Genomic DNA, 6281 nt, shown 5'->3' on the forward strand with positions numbered 1-6281 from the left:
CCATGCCATGCCATTGAGCTTTCCTGAAATATTTATCTTGGAATAGCATTAGCTCAATGAGCTATATGTTGTTAGGAATTACCAAAACCACCCAGGGATAGTTGCACTTTCAGGTGTAAACTGTGGAGGGGGGCGCCGCACACGGCTAACAATTGATGTTGTGTGTTCCAGGCGCCCCCTCCCCACATATATATAGGTGGGAGGGGGAGGGGAGCAGTAAGGGTGCACCCCAATCCTACTTGGGGTCCTCCCCAATTCGGCCTCCCCCCTTCCATATTTGCCGGAGGGGGAAAAGGGAAGAGGAAGGAGAGAAGGAAAGGGGGGCGGAACCCCCTCTTTCCCTTCTCCCACTCGGCCTCCTTCCTTGGGGGGGGGGGGTGCCACCCCTTTTGGGCTGGTGTCCTCCCCTCCTATGGCCCATATCTTTCCCACGAGGGTTCCGGTAACCCCCCCCCCCCCCCCCCCCCCGGTACTCCGATAAATACAATACTATCATCCTATATATCGATCTTTACCTCTCGACCATTTCAAGACTCCTCGTCATCTCCGTGATCTCATCCGGGACTCCAAAAAACATTCGGTCACCAAATCACATAACTCATATAATACTAAATCGTCATCGAACATTAAACGTGCGGACCCTGTGGGTTCGAGAACTATATAGACATGACCGAGACACCTCTCCAGTCAATAACCAATAGCGGAACCCGGATTCTCATATTGGCTCCTACATATTCTATGAAGATCATGATCGGTCGAACCGTTATGACAACATATGTTATTCCCTTTGTCATTGGTATATTAATTGGCCGAGATTCGATCGTCGGTATCCACATACCTAGTTCAATCTCGTTACCGGCAAGTCTCTTTACTCGTTCCGTAATACATCATCTTGTAACTAACTCATTAGTCAGTTTGCTTGCAAGGCTTCTTATGATGTGCAATACCGAGAGAGCCTAAAGATACCTCTCCGATACTCGGAGTGACAAATCCTAATCTCGATCTATGCCAACCCAACAAACATCTTCGGAGGTACCTGTAGAGCATTTTTATAATCACCCAGTTACATTGTGACGTTTGATAGCACACAAGGTATTACTCCGATATCCAGGAGTTGCATAATCTCATAGTCGAAGGAATATGTATTTCACATGAAGAAAGCAATAGCAATAAAATAGAACGATCAATATGCTAAGATAACGGATGGGTCATGTCCATCACATCATTCTCCTAATGATGTGATCCCATTATCAAATGACAACACATGTCCATGGTTAGAAAACCTTAACCATCTTTGATGAACGAGCTAGTCAAGTAGAGGCTAACTAGGGGCACAGTGTTTGTCTATGTATTCACACATGTATTTGGGTTTCCGATCAACACAATTCTAGCATGAATAGTAAACATTTATCATGAATAAGGAAATATAAAATAACAACTTTATTATTGCCTCTAGGGCATATTTCCTTCATATGTCGCCAAGAATATGAGGCTAGAGGGGAAAAAAGGTCGCCCCGTGTGAAGACCATGGGTGGCGGCTAGTGAACTCTAGCCTGGCCCCGTTCCCTCCCCCCCCCCCACACACACACACTGGCAAATCTCGTGCGGTCGATGGTGGTGGTGGGGCCCTCCTGGTGGCGGTTGTATCATACCCTGTGGACACGTGGCATAGGATCCGACAATATTGGAATTAGCTCGGTGGGTGGCGGCGGGGGCGAACAACAGCCTCACGCATGAGGATGGAGGCTTTGGATGGTACAGTTTAACCCACACTGCAGCTGGGGTCGTCGGGCTACAGCGGGTTGGCTGTCGCTCGGATACAGACATACTAGATTCGGTAAGTTGCGATAGCTTCTCCTCCTACGGCATAGGTAGGCTACGACTAGTGGTGTCAGGACGGTCGGAAGTGACATCCATCTCACGTCTGTGATGGGAAGCTCCTCGAGTAAGGGTGGGCATTGTCCTGGCGGGGGTGACATGTTTCACCATTAACCTCCTGGGGTCATCATCATGGAGCTCAGGTACCTTCGACTGTGACTTATTTTGGCAGGATTGGCTATTAACATGTCGCTTCTTGGGTTTTAGCATGGGCCAGTCTGGGTTGTCTCTTATCTTGTAAATGTGACCGCGTCGTCATCGCTACCAGCTCGTACTGCTCACCAGCAGGATTGACGCTCCTCAGACAAGAGTGAGAGGGCAGAGGAACCTCTCCGACGATAGTTTGGCAGAGCTTTGTGGCACCATCCAGTGGTTTCTCTAGGGGACTCGGGGTTGCTCTTCGTTGACGAACACAGAGGGGATCGAGCTAGTGTTTGGTTATACCTATGCGATGCCTGACAATGAGGTCATGGCATAGAGTTGTGTGCGTCATGTTCTTTAATTTTTTGTTTTTATTTGATTCTCTTTGTATCAAGCTTTTCTCATCACCTTATAGCATTCAGACGCGTGGATTTATTTCACAAGAGGGGCGAAAGTTTCTTTCAAGAGAATATGATGCTAGATTTGTGCAAGAAATGAGCAATGCTAGCAGGCAAGAGTACAAGGAAAGGGTCTGATGTTGCAAATCATATGGCCTCATATCACAACTTTCATGTCGTTTAAACCTATGTTATGCAATCATATACACTAGAAATCTCGACTTTATAAATTTTACTCGTGCTCTCAACAACCCTCTACCAAGATATTTTAGGGTAGTATAATGAGTGCTAAAACATATGTTACATGTAAATGTCATCAACTATATTATAACTTGACATAATTTTATTGTATTCACTCTGTTTTGCTGATGTTGATAGGATTTGAATTCCATGGGGTATCTTGGTTGTGAAAATGTCAAAATCTAGGAAAATGTCCACCACTAAATATGGTTTAGCATATCATCAACGCATCTGCAATGATAGACATTGGAGTTCTACAACAAAAATGTGTCTCAAGGTTAAGTAGTAAACTATTAATGCTATTACACAAGCAAACCAATATAGTTAATCATAGATTAGCAACATAAAGTACAATTGCGCTATGAAGCACACTCACCACAATAGTGTAAGTTCCATTTATTTAACAAGAGGATTATTTGGATTGTGATTCATAGTATAACAATACCAACTAATGAAATAAAAGTGTGCCACGCGTTCAGATCGAGCAACAAGATTAGTAAGAGCGGGTAATCTCTAAAACATGAAGAAACTTATCGATGATGATGCTTAAAAGGGTGTCACTGATCCTATGGTAAGCACTTGTTACTTTTGCATTTATATATCTCTTCTTTTAATACTTCTCGCTTTATTGAGTTTACACATTTTCTTTGCTCATGTCTTTTGCTAACAATTGTGGATGTTTAGCTTCATCCTTTCCATGACTAGGCCACCTTGCACCGACCAAGAGGACATGTGAATAAGTGGGGTGGGGCGACATAGAAAAGAAGAATGACAAAGATGTGAAAAATCTCTACATGTTGGTGTGATGACCCTTGTGTTGTTATGGAGTCCACAGACTGGAAGAAGTCATGGACTGAAGGTAGAAGATTCTTCATGCGTCCCAAATATGAACAAGCATCGTGCACATCCAACTAGCACCTATGATTGCCAGCCGATATGTTATATACAACATCAAGAAATCTCATTTTGGGGTACATATGTTAGCACAAATATGTTTTTTGTAGTCGCCTCCTCCTCCTTGGAAGACTATACACACGAGATACCAAAACATATCTGAGATGACCATTAATTAGAGTGATAGGTGCATAGCCAGTCACCGCTTCAACGATTCTTTGCATCTAGCGGAGGCGAAGTGTCATGGGCATTTGAGGAAGCAAGCATGGAAGTGTGTGGCGGGGAAGATGAGGAAGCATGAAAGGGCTTGCTTTGCACAAGATGAAGATGAAGCATGTGACAAGAAGGGGAAATGGCACCATGTGACTTGATAGAGTCTTCTATTTGAGATTTGTACTACCTAATTTCATGAACTTTCATTTGAGAAGCATGTGCTATTTATCTTTTGAACCTATGAACATTTTCATTCGTAAACCTCACGACTGTCGTGATGGAAATATGCCCTAGAGGCAATAATAAAATGGTTATTATTATATTTCCTTAAATCATGATAAAGGTTTATTATTCATGCTAGAATTGTATTGATCGGAAACTTAAATACATGTGTGGATACATAAACAAATACCGTGTCCCTAGTGAGCCTCTACTAGACTAGCTCGTTGATCAAAAGATGCTTAAGGTTTCCTAACCATAGACATGAGTTTTCATTTGATAATGGGATCACATCATTAGGAGAATAATGCGATGGACAAGACCCATCCGTTAGCTTAGCATATGATCGTTCAGTTTATTGCTATTGTTTTCTTAATGTCAAATACACATTCCTTTTACTATGAGATCATGCAACTCCCGGATACCGGAGGAATACATTGTATCCTATCAAACATCAAAACGTAACTAGGTGATCATAGAGATGCTCTACAGGTATCTCCGAAAGTTTCTGTTGAGTTGGCATGGATCGAGATTAGGATTTGTCACTCCGTGTATCGGAGAGGTATCTCTAGGCCATCTCGGTAATACACATCATAAGAAACCTTGCAAGCAAAGTGACTAAGGAGTTAGTTAAAAGATGATGTACGAGTAAAGAGACTTGCCGGTAATGAGATTGAACTAGGTATGAACATACCGACGATCGAATCTCGGGCAAGTAACATACCGACAGACAAAGGGAATTATGTATGTTGTCATAAGGTTCGACCGATAAAGATCCTCGTAGAATATGTAGGAACCAATATGGGCATCCAGGTTTCACTATTGGTTATTGACCGGAGAGGTGTCCCAGTCATGTCTACATAGTTCTTGAACCCGTAGGGTCCGCACGGTTAACGTTCGTTGACGATTTAGTATTGTATGAGTTATGTGAGTTGATGACCGAATGTTGTTCGGAGTCCCGGATGAGATCACAGACATGACGAGGAGCTCCAGAATAGTCCGGAGGTAAACATTGATATATATAGGACGATAGTATTTGGTCACCGGGAAGGTTTCGAAAGTACCAGGTATTTTATCGGGGTGCCGGAAGGGGTTCCGGGAGGCCACCCACAAGCAGTGGGCCTTATGGGCCAAAGGGGGGAAGCACACCAGCCCACAAGAGGCTGGTGCGCCCCCTCCACCCCTTGCCCACGCACCAAAGAGGGAGGGAAGGAAGGGGGAGGCGCCCCAAAGGCAGCCAGCCACCCTTTCCTCCCCCCCCCCCCCCCCCCATGCACAAATATGGAAGGGGGATTTGGCTAGGGCAGGCACCCTAGGGCAGCCACCGGCCACTTGGGGCGCCCTAGGGGATGCCTCCCCTTCCCCCTCCACCTATATATACGAGAGGAGGGAGAGGGGCAACACACACCACGATTCCCTAGCCGTGTGTGGCGCCCCTCTCCCTCTAGTTCGTCCTCGGTCATATTTTTGTAGTTCTCGGCGAAGCCCTGCGGAGATAGTTGCATCACCACCGTCATCACGCCGTCGTGCTGTCGGAACTCATCTACTACTTCGCCTGTGTTCCTGGATCAAGAAGGCGAGGACGTCACCGAGCTAACGTGTGCTGAACGCGGAGGTGTCGTACGTTCGATACTCGATCGGTTGGATCGGGAAGAAGTTCGACTACATCAGTAGCGTTAATAAATGCTTCCACTTACTGTCTACGAGGGTACGTAGACACACACTCCCCTCTCTTTGCTAAGCATCTCCATGGATAAATCTTGCGTGTGCATAGAATTTTTTTTGTTTTCCATGCAACGTTCCCCAACACGCTGACTCTGGCATTACAAAGTTAAGTCTACAACTAACTTAGTAGACGATAGGCTTGAAATGGTACCATAGCCGTCTCTGGCAGTAGGATCCTGACTACCACTGAAAACCCTATCTCGTTGAAGTGCCACACAATGGGAGCCTAGCGTTGTCAATTTCGGCAATATGGTGGTAAGCCTATCCCCAACTTATTAGGGAGTATGACCGTTGGTCCCACTCCACGCGTACCGCCTAGCATCCTGGCGTATTAAGATTGCACAAGGAACATTCTAGTGCTACCATACCAAGTATTAACATGGTTGAGCGTACATATTCAGCATTAACAAGTTCACAAAAACAACATATAATTGGTAAGATGATAGATCCATATACTTCATCAAAGTTCAGCTGGCTACAATAGCAGACCCCATTTCACGAGGCAATAATCTAAGAACAAACCATAATGTAACTAGCTAGTTAATTACAAGTTGCATTGCTAGTGCTGGAATA

Source organism: Aegilops tauschii, chromosome 3, assembly GCF_002575655.3.
Source record: "Aegilops tauschii subsp. strangulata cultivar AL8/78 chromosome 3, Aet v6.0, whole genome shotgun sequence".
Lineage (NCBI taxonomy): Eukaryota > Viridiplantae > Streptophyta > Magnoliopsida > Poales > Poaceae > Aegilops > Aegilops tauschii.